Source organism: Vombatus ursinus, unplaced genomic scaffold (genome assembly GCF_900497805.2).
Source record: "Vombatus ursinus unplaced genomic scaffold, bare-nosed wombat genome assembly UNPS02014812.1, whole genome shotgun sequence".
NCBI lineage: Eukaryota > Metazoa > Chordata > Mammalia > Diprotodontia > Vombatidae > Vombatus > Vombatus ursinus.
In genome coordinates, this window is record NW_020954590.1 from 53,410,734 (window position 1) to 53,424,471 (window position 13,738).

A 13,738-nucleotide genomic window follows, 5' to 3' on the forward strand; every position below is an offset into this window, starting at 1 on the left:
CAGAATTTGTGTCCTGCACAGCAAAAATAATGAGGAGAAAAGAAAAACTGAAATATGCAATGGCAAGTCTCACCAAAGGGAAAAAAATAGATTGGGAATGGAAACACACAGAAGGGAAAGACAACTTAGAAGAAGAGAAGCAAAACAAAATAAAAATAAAATACTTTTAAAATATACTCACTATACATGCAAAACATACCTATCTCAAAGAAAGGATGTGCAAAGATAACCTAAGGATCATAGGTCTCCCAGAAGAACACAAGAGGACAAAAAACCTTAACACCAAAGAAGGAAATAATAGAAGAGAACTACACACAGAACTTCTAAACACAGAAACTGAAATATCATTTAAAAGAATTCACAGATCACTTCCAGAAAAAAAAAATAAACACCTAGGGCTTCAAACTCCAAACACATAGTGGTTAAATAGAAAGATCTTAAATACAAAGGGAAGGGCATCAGAATAGTGCAATGTGAGATTTTTCCACATCCACTAGAAAAAGGAGGAAGGAATGAAATAATGTGCTCCAAAGAGTATTGGAGCTCAGGATGAAGCCCAGGGTAACCTATCCTACAAATCTGAGCTCAATTATACAGGACAAAATACGGACCTTCAATAATGAAGAAGAGTTTGAAACATTTTTATAAAGAAAACCAGAACTAAAGAGATTATTTGCTTTCTAAACACCCCAAACAACAGAACTGCAGGAGAAGCAAATAAATACAGCCACTAACAGCCACAGAGTGACAACAGAAAGACCAGTAAAAGACTTCTTTCTAAAGGACATAAAGAGATGCGGGAAGGCAGAAATCTGGGAGATGTAACAGTGAAAGAGTGGACCAGAGCATTATGGACAGAACCTAGCAACACCTTGCCTAAAGGTGAATGTTTCTTTTGGAGGACTACATTACAACATGGGAGGTACATGAAAAGGGAAGGGAACAAAGAGAATAAGGAGTGAGTGATGCGCTGGGGTCAAATCAAAGGTTAGCAATCAAAGAAAGGTAACCTCTCTGGTCTCAGAAAGGGAAGAACCTACAAGGGAGTGGGAAAGGGGAAGGAAGAAGAAGGAATCTTTACTTTGGAGGTAGGCATCCACTGATGAATGCTCTTTTGGGTAAAGGGTGATAAGGACACTAAATGTGGCCTAGGGAACTGGTGCCTGAAAAGTCTACTTGTCCTGGGGGGGGAGGGGGAGTTAGAGCCCCTGGAGGCAACTGGCACCTGGAAGCATGGGATACCTATCCAAACTATCAGAAAAGGAGACAGAGATCTTAAATTACTGATCTCAGCAAAATAAACAGATCTAGCTATAAAGGAACTACCAAAAGCAAACAAACTCGGTATCTGATAAATTCACTGGAGAATTCTATCAAACTTTTAAAGAACAATTAGTAGTCATACTTCACAAGTTATTTTCAAAGACTGAGAAAGAACCCTACCAGAATCCTTTTTATGAGACAAATGTAGTTGTAATTCCTAAACCAGGGAAGGCTAAAACATGAAAAGAAAACTATGGGTCAAAATCACTAATGAGCATTGACTCAAATTTTTTAAAATCAAATCCTATCAAACATGATACAGTGATTTATCCAAGAAATCATTCACTATGATCAAGTGGAATTTATGCCAAGAATACAAGGATGATTCAACAACAGGAAAACGAATAACATAATTAATTATATTAAAAACCAAAACATCCAAAACCACATGATCAACTCAATAGATACAGAAAAAAGCCTTTCACAAAGTACAATACTTTATGCTAAAAATTCTACAGTGTAGGCACTGAACGACTTTTTAATATCATAAAAAGCATCAACTAAAACCAAAAGTAAACATCATATGCAATAGAGATACACTAGAACCTTTTCCAATAAATATGAGTGAAGTAAAGATGCCCATTCTCCCCACTGTTATTTGACATAGTTTTAAAAAATGCTAACGATAGCATTAAGATAACAGAAAGGAATTAAGGAAACAATTGCAGGTAAAGAGAAGATAATTTTATTCTGCCTCCACAACATCCAAGCCACATCATAAAGACAAACAAGCAATGCCCCACATGCCACAAGTTCCCGGTAACAATGGACCATATTGCCTCTAAAAAAACATGTTATGTCTGTCAACGCCACTTCCAGTGTGGCTTCTATCTACCCCCTCTCTTTAAGGCCATTTTCATATATGATTTTAAGCCTTTCCAGCAAAAGTTCCCCTTTCAGAGCTTTTCTCAGAGAATAAAAAAGAAGTTACACTCAAGAATGTGAATTAACAAAGAATACTGAGAATAATTTGCTCTCAAAAAGTTTGAGATAGAAATGAAGACTTTCTCCTTGATTCTCCAGACCTTGTGATTAACTTAAACTAACTGAATATAATTCTTTTTATCAGAAAATGAAATGTTGTAGTGTTTACACATTTTTATTAAACACTAATGAGATACCTACTTGAATTGAGAATTGAACTTGCTAAGTATGCAGACCTTGTAAATCCTCTCTTACCAGCAAGTCCAAGTGAAGAAATGATTGACTCTGGCCCAAAGCCTTTCTGAAATCCCATTTGAAAGAGGAAAACTTGTGAATTAAAGTTTCACCTTTTATCAAACAGTTACTGAACACCTACCATATGCAAGGCCCTATACTCATGCTGCTTCAGTTTTGTGGCAAAGACCAGGCTAAAATGAATCAGAACTAACGTTAATTTTGAAGATTGCTCAATACAATTTTAACAGCTGCTTTTATGTCTTAAACCTAGTTCAATTTCCAAAGACTCAGAGTAGAGAATTTCTATAAATGGGCCATCTAGAATAATGTAATCAGTCCTTTTCTTCCACTGAGGATAACAAAGAACCAAAAGATTAACACTGTATACTCTTACAAATTTTACCTAAAATATAAGTCACCATCCTTGAAGCATTAAAAGCTTAAAAACTTAAGAGCTATACACATTTCTACAGTACCATTTTAATTATACATCATAAATTAAAAACTAAGCTTTTGGAATTACCAAATTGGTCATGTTGTATTATCATAACCGAAGGACATATGATTATCAAAAAGAGATACAATAATAAAATACTGCTCATTCAACATGCTGAGTTCATACTTGTTATTAGATGTTTTAAATAATACACAAAAGTACAGTGCTTTGGGAATTTAGAGACATAAGAACAATTAAGTATTCTAATGAGAAAAACAAATGCACTTGACATCTGAATACTTTTGAATACATAACAAACTAATGTTCATGAGAGAACACCAGACATCTATTTTTTGATGTTTACATATTATTCAATTTTTTAAAATGTATTAAGCACCCAATTATGTATAAGGGGAGAGTTAAAAATGAAGTAATTCCTGCCTCATAGACTTATACTCGACAAGGGTTACGGTATGTAGGTTGGGGTAAAATACAAGGTACTTTGAGTAGGAAGAGAATCATGACAAGTGGGATGCGGAGAATTAGGGTAGCCTCCATGTAGGCAGTGGTACCTGAGCGGAGCTTTAAATGAACCTGAACAGATAATGAGGAACTGCATTCCAGTAATGGGGAACAGCTTGTGCAAATGTAATAAGCCAATCTGGCTGGAATTTAGAGTGCAAGTAAAAGAGTATGCTGAGATCAGACTGGAAAGGTAGGGTGGAGCCAGATTTCTATGACCCTTAAAAGATGTTTGTTTGTTTAGAGAAGGGGGGAGTGCAGCTACACCCTGCTAAAGTTTATATTCTTGTCTATTTTTTGAATTCATTTTTAGTTTTAGTTATAAATTCTCTTCCTCCTCCTTTCCCTTACCCATTAAGAAAAATAAAAACCATTTCAAAAGGTAATGTAAAACAAATTTGCACATAGGTCATGTCCCAATGGGAAAAAAGGCACAGAAGAAAATATGCTCTTTCTGAAGAAGGATAGCACACTTCATCCTGTGTCCTTTGAAATTTTGGTGGATAATTGAGTTGAATGCTTACTCCATCTTTCAAATTTGATTATCTTTACAATATTCCTCTTACTATATAGACTGTTCTGGTTCTGCTCACTTTGTTTTGGCTCAATTCATGTATGTCTCAGTAAGCTTTTCTGAAATCATTCCCTTTATCATTTCTCACAACACAACAATATTACAACACATTGATATGCCTTAACTTGCTCAGCAATTCCACAACTGATAGGCACCCCCTCAGTTCCCAATTCTTTGTCATTATAAAAAAAAAAAAAAAAAAAAGGAGCTGCTATAAATATTTCTGTACATATGGGCCCTTTCCCTCTTTGATCTCTTTGGGACATGGCCCTAGCAGCAGTACCACTGGGAATGTTTGAGTTAATAGCTTTTTGAGTGTAGTTCCAAACTGCTTTCTAGAATGGTTGGGCTAGTTCACAGCTCCACCAATTGTGTATTAGTGTACCTATTTTCCCCACATCTCCTCCAGCATTTGTCATTTTTCATTTTTGTCAGATTATTTGATGGATGTAAGATTATACATCTGAGTTATTTTCATTTGCACTTTTCTCGTTATTGGAGATTAGAGCATTGTGTCATACTACTATCGATAGCCATTTCTTCCTCTGAAAACTGCCTGTTTGACCACTGGTCATTTGGGAAATGGCTCTTTTTCTCATAAATTTGACTCAATTTCTGACATTTTATTTCTTCATTTATCGAAGAAATGTGATGCAATGATTTCTTCCCAGTTTACTGCTTTTCCTATAACTTTGGCTGTACTGGTTTTGTTAATTTATTCAGGGAGTCCAATTATGGCTTGTTCATTTTCTTTTGCTAAGATAAGGGTTATATAAATATTTAAGTATTCTCTTTTCTTTCCTGACAACATAGGCAAATTATATTTTTGTAAACATTCATCCATTTCATTAAGATTGTCAGTTTAATTGCCATATAGTTGAGTAAAACAGTTCCTAATAATTGCTTTTATTTCCTATTCACTTGGTTGTGAATTCACATTTTTTCATTTTTGATACTGGTAATTTAGATTTCTTTTTTATTTTAACCAAAATAGCCAATGGCTTATCTACTTGGTTTTTTAATTAATTTATTTTGATTTATCAACAATCATTTCCATAAGCTTTTGAGTTTTAAATTTTTCTCCTCCTCTCTCCCTGCCTCCATCCCCAAGAGGACTGGCAATCTGATATAGTACTTCATTTTTATTTTAAACAGCTCCTGGTTTTCTTACCAGTCCAATGCTTTTGTTTTACTTTCAGCTTTTTTCATCTCCTCTTTTATTTTGGGATTTCTATTTTGGTGTTTAATTGGGAGGTTTTAATTTCTCAGTTTTTGAATTTTTTAGTTGTATGCCCAATTCAATAATCTGCTATTTCTCTTTAATTGATGTAAGGGTTTAGATTTTTTTTTTCCCCTTATGTACTGCTTTAGCGATATCCTACAAATGTTGGTATGCTGGGTCATTATTGTCATTATCTTTAATAAAATTATTTCTATGATTTGTTCTTTGAATTCTTTAGAATTAAGTTATTTAGATTTCCAATTAATTTTTAATCTATGCTTCAAAGGCCTGTTATTGGATATAATTTTATTGCATAATGGTCATAAAATGCATTTACTATTTCTGCTTTTCTGTATATTTCTGAGATTTTTATGTACTAATAAATGGCCAATTTTTGTAAAGGTTCTACACACAGCTGAAAGAGTATACTCCTTTCTATTCCAATTCAGTATACTCCAGAGATCTATCATATCTAATTTTTCCAAAATTCTATTCATTGCCTTAACTTGTTAATTTTGTGGTCTGAGAGGGGTAAATGGAGGTTCCCAAATATTGTAGTTTTATTGCCTATTTACTCCCATAATTCATTTAACTTTTTCTTTAAGAATTTAGATGTTATCCATTTGGTGCACACATGTTTTATTGGTATCAGTTCATTTTTTGGCACCTTTTAGTAAAATGTAATTTCCTTTTTTGTCTCTTTTAATTAGGTCTATCTTTGCTTTTGTCCTGTCTGAAATCATAATTGCCACCCCTGCCTTTTTTACTTCACACGAAGTACATAAGAGATTCTACTCCAGCTTCTTATTTTAACTATTTTAACTTATTTTAAGTGTATCTTTTTGTTTCAAGTGTGTTTCTTGTAAACAACAGATTTTGTTGTACTTGGTTTCTAATCCATTCTGATATTCTCTTCCATTTTACAGATGAGTTCCTATTTACATTCAGTTATGATTGCTAACTATTCACTTTCATTCTATTCTATTCATTTCTTTTTACCCGGTCTCCTCTTTAAGAGTCTGTTTTGTTTCTTGGCACTCTCACTTAATCTCCTCCTCCATCCTCTTAACCCTTTTCTTTCCTATTTTCCTATTGGATAAGATGAATTTCTGTACCCAACTGTGCTTATCTGTGTTCTTCCCTCCTTAAATCAGTTCAGATGATAACGAGGTTTAAATTGCCAAATTCTCACTCCCCCCATTGTACAAACTCTTTCAAGCCCCACCTATTTGAGAGAGTTTTCCCCATTCTTCATCTCCTTTTCCCCACTCCCAGTGCATTCCTCTTCTTCACCCTTCCATTTGTCTTTTGAGATCAACCAAATATAAAAGATTCATGCCCAGGCTATCTGCCTAATTCTGTCTAGTAAGACCCTTGGTGAGGATAAAGTTCAGGAGGATTACAGGTATCAATTCTTCACATAAAATATAAACAACTTAACCTTTTTTTGGTCCCTCATGATTTCTCACTCATATTTACCTTTTTATGCTTGAGCCTTGTGTATGAAAGCCAAATTTTCCATTCAGCTCTGTTCTTTTCCTCCAAAAAGCTTGAAAATCCTCCATTTAATTAAATGTCCATTTTTCCCCTGTGGGATTGTGCTCAGTTTTGCTGGGTAGGTTATTCTTGGCTCTCATCTTAGATCTTTTGCCTTCCGGTATATCCTATTCCAAATCTTCAGTCCCTCAACATGTAGGTGATGACACCTACATGTTGTGGGATTCTGACTGTGGCACCACGGCACTTGATTTTTTTTTTTTAGTTGTTTCCAGTATTATCTCCTTGATGTAGGCATTCTGAATTTTGGCTACAATATTCCTGGGAGTTTTCATTTTGTGGTTCTTTCAGGAGATAACCCGCCAATCCTTTCAATTTTTACTTCAACCACTGGTTCTAAGTAATCTGAAAAGCTGTCCTTCATAATTTCTTGGCATAAGCTATCTAGGCTTTTTTTTCCATGACTTTTAGGTAGACCAGTGATTCTTAAATTATCTCTCCTCATCAATTTTCCAGGTCAGTAGCTTTTCCTGTCAAATAGGTCATCATATTTTCTTCCATATTTTTCAGTCTTTTTACTTTATTATTTTTTGATGTCTCATGAAATCATTAGATTCCATTTAGATTGTGAGCTCCTTGGGGGCAAGTACTGTCTTTTACCTCTTTTTGTATCCCCAACATTTAGCACAGTGGGCACATATTAGGCACTTAAAAATATTGATTGGGGAGCAGCTAGGTGGTGTAGTGGTTGGAGCTCCAGCCTTGGAGTGAGGAGGACCCGAGTTCAAATCCGGCCTCAGATGCTTGACACTTACTAGCTGTGTGACCTTGGGCAAGTCACTTAACCCCACTGCCTAGCAAAAAACAAAAACCAAAAAAAAAAATGTTGACTGACTGGACAATTCTAATTTTTCAGGAGTTATTTTCTTCAGTTAGGTTTTATACCTCTTTTACCAAGCTGTTAATTCTTTTCATAGCTTTCTTTCTTTTTTTTTGGTTAGGCAGTGGAGTTAAGTGACTTGCCCAGGGTCACACAGCTAGTAAGCGTTATGTGTCTGAGACCGAATTTGAACTCAGGTCCTCCTGAATCCAGGGCCAGTGCTCTATCCACTGCGCCACCTAGCTGCCTCATTTAATAGCTTTCTTGATTAGCTCTCATTTCCTTTCCCACTTTTTTTCTTCTACCACTCTTTTTTGGTTTTTAAAATATTTTTTTCTCTTTTTAAAACCCTTCACTCTTGCTTTAACTCTTCTAAGAATTTTTGTTTAGCTTACAGCCAATATGCATTTCTTCTCTGAAGTTTTGCTTGTACATATTTTCAAGTCATTGTCTTCTATTTTGTGTCTTAACCTTCCCTGTCACCATAGTAGTTCTTTATGATCAGGTTCTTCTTTTGTTTGCTCATTCTTCCAGACTACTTCTTGACTTTGAACTTGATGTTACATTAGACTCTGCTCATTGGGAAGGGGAGGGATAGAGGAGAAGGGAGGGACCCACCCTGTCCTGCCAGGGTGTCCAGCCTGAGGTTCTGTTGCTTTCACAGCTCTATATGGGGCCCTACAAGTTTTCAGCACCTCCAAAGTGGTATGATCCAGGGAGAGGTCTATTCACTGCCCTCCTGATCTGAGCTCTGCAAGCTCCCGACTCAGGTTTGGATTTGCTGGCTTGTATGTGGTTAAATTTCAGTAGACCCAATCACTATTTGCCCTCTGGGAGATTCAGAGCAGGTTCTGCAGGTTCAGAGCAAATGAATTGCTGGCTCCCCTTTGGTCTTGTTTCCTACTCTGGTTTTTCCACCAAATTTCTGTGCTGGGCCAAGGATTTGAACTGAGTCATCTCTCAGTTCCTGAGCTTAAAGCCACATAGTTAAGTTTCTGAAATTTGTTTTAGGTTAAGTACTCTGTTAGGGCGCTGAGCTCAGTTGCAGCCACTCCTCTCTGCCCTGGATCTATTACTTAGAAGTGGGCAGTGGGTGACAGAGTCGGCACATGACATCTGTTCTTGCTCCCAGTGCTAGTTCAGGGGTTCCCTTGGGATCTCTCTGTCTTGGTGCTTCCTGTACTAGTGTTCTCTCTGTCCCTTTACCATACCTGGGCACTGGAATGCTCCTGGTCCAACTGCTGCTACTGCCATACTGTGCTCCTGATCAGCTCCTATCCCAGTGACCAAAGACATTTGTTGTCTTCCTGAGCTGATCTGAGCTAGAAAAATGACTACCTGTGAGTTTTTCTTGGCTTTCCTGATCAGAATTTGGCTTGGCATGTTTTCTAGGTTGTTATGGAGGTGTATTGGCATAGCTAGGCAAAAACACTCTCATTCTGCCATATTAATTCTGTCCCCATAGCCTTTAAAATACCAGGCTGAGAAGACTGTGTTATCCTAAAAAAAGCCACTGAAAACTTTCAAACAGGGGAGCAACATGTCCAAACCAGAGCTTAAAGATTATCTCTTCAGCTATACAGAAGAAGCTGCATGTAAAAAAAACAAAAAAAACAAAAAAAACAAAAAAAACAAAAAACTGGAGTACAGAGAGACAGGAAGCAAAAGAACAATTAGTATGCTATTACCGTAAAAGGCAAGAGGTGAAAGGTGCCTAAATGAAGGTACTGACTGTTTTAAAGGAAAGAAAACCAGAGAGAAGGTGACAGATAGTAGAGATGGTACAAGGAGATAGAACTGACAACTTGGCACCAGACAGTTAAGGATAACTCAGGTTACAGAATAAGTAACTAGACAGCAGTAATTCCCTTGAAAGAATAAAAAGGACAATCTAGAGGAAAGTTTAGAGGGAAAGATGTAGTACCATTTTGGATGTAATTTGAAATGCCAATAGGACATCCAGGCAAAGATGACAGGCATATATCTAGTGATGTACAGAGTTCAGAAGGGAGATAAAAGTAGATATGCAGATTTGGGAGTCATCTGTGTAGAGATGATAATCGAACATAAGAGCTAAAAGGATCACCAACCAAGGGGGTAAAATGAGAAGATAAGAAGTCCTAGAACAGAGCCTTAATAAATACCTATTGTCAAGGGGCAGAAGATTGATGATTTATCAACAAAGGAAACTGAAGCATGGTCAAATAGGTAGAAGAACTTGAGAGAACTATGTCAGAGAAGCCAAGAGGGAATTCTGGATGGAAGTGGTGGGTTGAAAATATTAAAAGTCATATATGGGTCAAGGAGAAAAAGTACTAAGAAAAGAGCCCTGGATTTAGCAGTTAAGAAATCACTGATAATTTTAGTGAAACTTATTTCAATAGAGCCTGCTTTAAGAGACTGGGAAGTGGTTGGCACAGAAGTAGACAAAGCAAAATCAAACAAATTCTAGGAGTTCTGAAGAGAAAAACAAAAGTTATATAGGTAGATATCTTGAGCACATTGTAGGGTAAAGTAAAGATCTTTTAATGTTTGTAAAGAAGGAATTAATAGAAAGGAATGATCAGTAGTACAACCTCCCCAATCAGAGCAGATGTGTTTATTCTGAAAAGGCAAGTGGAATAAAGCAGGACAGAATGGACAAAGTTGTACAGGTGTTTTGAAGTGTGAAATAAGGGAGATGAGGCCGTTTATAACAGATGGTTCTTAATTATTTCAGTAAAGTAGATGAGTTGATCTAATATTGGGCCTATCCTGGCCTATAGACCACAAGTCACCAAACCTGGCAAAAACATGCATACCTAAAAATGAAGGAATATTGAGGTTTCAAATTCTATGAAACTGAAATCAGTCCCTAGAGGACAGTAACAATTGTTATGGTAAATGTAAGGTACAATTTAGGGTAGAAAGGCTAATTATGGTTTAACATGCCTTCCCCCCTCCCCCATCCTACCCCTTATTTCTAAGATAGGTCTTAAGTTAACAAATAACAGAATTTTAAAATTTAAAATTAAAAAAACTTAGCCTCTTTAACAAAATAAAGAAAATTTAAAATGTTAATCAATTTTCAATTCAATTAAACTTTATTCTTAATATAGAATGAACAGTCCTTCAATACTCCTTTGTACCCTTTTAAACACACATAAACACATACATATCTGTCTTTTAAAGATGAGATAGTAAGGAATATAAGCCATAATTATAATTACAGTTTATAAACCTCTGAAAAAAATATTTGATTTATATTATTCTTGATAACATATTAAATAATTCTATATTGTTGTAATATGTGCAAAGTGCCATCCAGAATATCTTCAAAATACAGATTCTTCTCTAGGCACTTATCACTATTTCTTTATTGAAAGCAGTTTTATAAAAACAATGAATATTTAATTCTTATAAAATTGTGCAAGATGTACAATGAATCATAGTTTATCATTAATATTAATTTTATCAAGGTGCTATCTGATCATCAAAGAAGATTAACAGCTTTCCTAAGTCAATAAGTAAAGGAATGGATACAACTGCAACTTCTTTCCTTTTTTCTCCATTCTGACAGAATTGTTAATTACTGACCCTTTCTTTTAAAGTTCAGGTCAGTTATTGTCTTCACAAAACTTTTCCCGGTTCCCCTAAATAAGAGATCTTTTCTTTCTCAAATATTTTATAACATTTCTCCTGGTATGACTTCCTCAAGCAAGTGTATTTTGCTCAATTTTTTTATTTTCATTTTTTTGCGTAGGCCATCGGGGTTAAGTGACTTACCCAGGGTCACACAGCTAGTAAGTGGTGTTTGAGGCCGCATTTGAACTCAGGTCCTCCTGACTCCAAGGCTGGACTTCTATTCACTGCGCTACCTAGCTGCCCCTTTGCTCAATCTTTTAAGTGAATTATACAGTCAAATAGAAATGAACTATTCTATCACTGATTCCATTTCCATATATTTGAATTTTTATAAACTAAATTTCCTGCAAAATATGCATAGAACAGGGATTCTAATAGATCAGAATTCTCAGCCACAGCAGAGTTTCAACATGTGAAATCATAAAAAACATGGTAGTTTTATTTTTGTGGGCACCTCAAAACAAATATATTTCAATTAAAAACATTAGAGAATTTAAGTAGCATAAACTACTTAAAATAGGGATTGGTTTTATTTTTTTTAAAACAATAATACTAAAGTAATGTAGTTCATTTGTTCTGGGCATTTTTTTGTTGTTTTGTTTTATTTTACAAACTTTCAAGCTGCAATTCTTCAGAGACATGCAAGCTGAGGGAAAGGAAAGAGGAAGAAAAAGGAAGATGTTGGCTGAAGGAGTCACAACATCAGCTAAAAGGCATCAGAGCTTCCCACACTACTAGAAGGTTTTGCTTATTCAACAAGTTATTTACAGTGTATCAGAGACCTCAAGACTCCACAAAAACTGCATTCATACCCAACATTTACTTTAACTAAATCCACTAAACTTGTAGGAGTTACCAGATAACAAGCCGAAATGTAGTTGCTGACGTCCATTACTTTGACAGTTCTGGTCTGCACCAGGAAAAATAAAAACTAGAGAACGTTATTACCAACTTCCTCCCTTCTTTCTATAGATTTAAGTACTACTTAAGTAGTTACCACAGGGAGGAAACTGCATATCCCTTAACTCTTTTAATTAGTAATGGTGAAAGCTTTCTTAAGTTTTGACATAAGAACGAGGAATTTCTAGCTAAAATGCTGGTTGTAATACCTACAACAGTATTAGAAAGAGTAATCCAAAAGAGCAATAATAGCGGGCATCTACAAGGCACTTTACCTAGATTTTCTCATTTGAGCTTCAAAACAACCTATTTTAAAGTAGGTACTACAGGAATTACTAGTTTCATTTCATAGATGAGGAAACAAATTTGAAGAGATGAAATAAATTGCTCAGGGTGACATAATTAGTGTCAAAGGTGGGATTTGAATCCAGAGCTTTCTTTACTCTGAGCCCACCCTTATAATATTTATTACAAAATACCTCTTAAGCAAAAAGTATTTTCCAAATCCTGAGTAAGGACAATAAGGCTTTTCCCTCTCCAACAGAACTCACTAATTAACAGTACTGCAGAAGCTAGAGGATGGAATAAATACACACAGAAAAAAAATTACAAATTCATGGTTGCTCTAAGTGACACTTTTTAAGTGAGACAGATTTGAAACCATCAATTGCAAAAGCCTAGTAAATTCATTACAACATTCCAAAGTACGGGTTTAAATTTACAAGTTGTATTGCTAACAGCTCAAAATCATTATCAAGGTCCGGTTCAAAAACAAAAAAAGCCAGTTGCAGGCAAAGTGGTGTAGCTAGTCAAAACACGTTCAAAGGCTCCTTCCAATCCTTCACGTCAGGTCGTTTTAAAGGCATTACCTCTAGTTCCCAGGTACAGAAACAATTCCCGAGGCCGATTTCTCGTGGCTGCGCTGCCGCCGGTCCTCACGGTCCCCCAGGTCCCCCCTCCCACCCCCCTTGAATCCGCACGAAAACCCTGCTCCCAGCTGGACCGACTCCTGGGTCCGAAGTGAAACTGGTCACATGACTAGCTCCTGACTCCGCTGAGCGAAGCATCAATCTTCAGACCGGGAAGAAGCGGAAAGTGGTGGCAGCCGCCCCCTCCCCCGCCCCGGCCCCCTGCACACAACAACAAACACACGCCCGTCCTTAGATCCCGCCAGGAGCCGCAAAAGATACTAACCGCTGGCTACTTTGGGCAACTAACTTCCCGCGGCGCGGCTGGGCGCAGGTGGCCGAGCTCAGGTGGAGAGCGATCAGGTGGAGGCGCGGGCTGGAGACTGACCCCCGGGGCGGAGACCGGAGGCTGGACAAAGAGCGGGAGTGGGGGAGGGGAAGGGGGCGTCACTGGGGACGGCCCGACCGACGGACGCCTCCCTGCCGCTTGCCCCCTCCCCGCCCCCCGCCTCGCCCCCCCCACCTGTGGAAGGCGGTCGGCCTGCAGTCGCTCCCAGCACACTCAGAGCGAGGTCTCCCCCAGGCTGGGGCGCCAGGGCTCACGTGGCTGGGGATGGCGGCTCCAACCCCAGCCGGTTCAGTCTATCTGTCCGTCCCTCCCTCCCTCCCTCGGCCTCCGCGCACGCGACTC

General features: G+C 37.3%; 1 protein-coding gene across 2 annotated transcripts in view; it reads right to left on the minus strand.

Annotated features, from left to right (window-relative positions):
- LOC114053921 (oxysterol-binding protein-related protein 1) overlaps positions 1–13,432 on the minus strand; it is a 305,142-nt gene extending 291,710 nt beyond the window's left edge. The window contains exon 1 of one of the 2 annotated variants that reach the window (XM_027877060.1): positions 13,334–13,432. The gene's annotated coding sequence lies outside the window, so the exon portion shown is untranslated. Of the gene's footprint in view, positions 1–13,008; positions 13,084–13,333 lie in introns of those variants that run through there. The other variant, XM_027877061.1, reaches the window with a different exon arrangement.
- Positions 13,433–13,738: the final 306 nt, after the last annotated feature.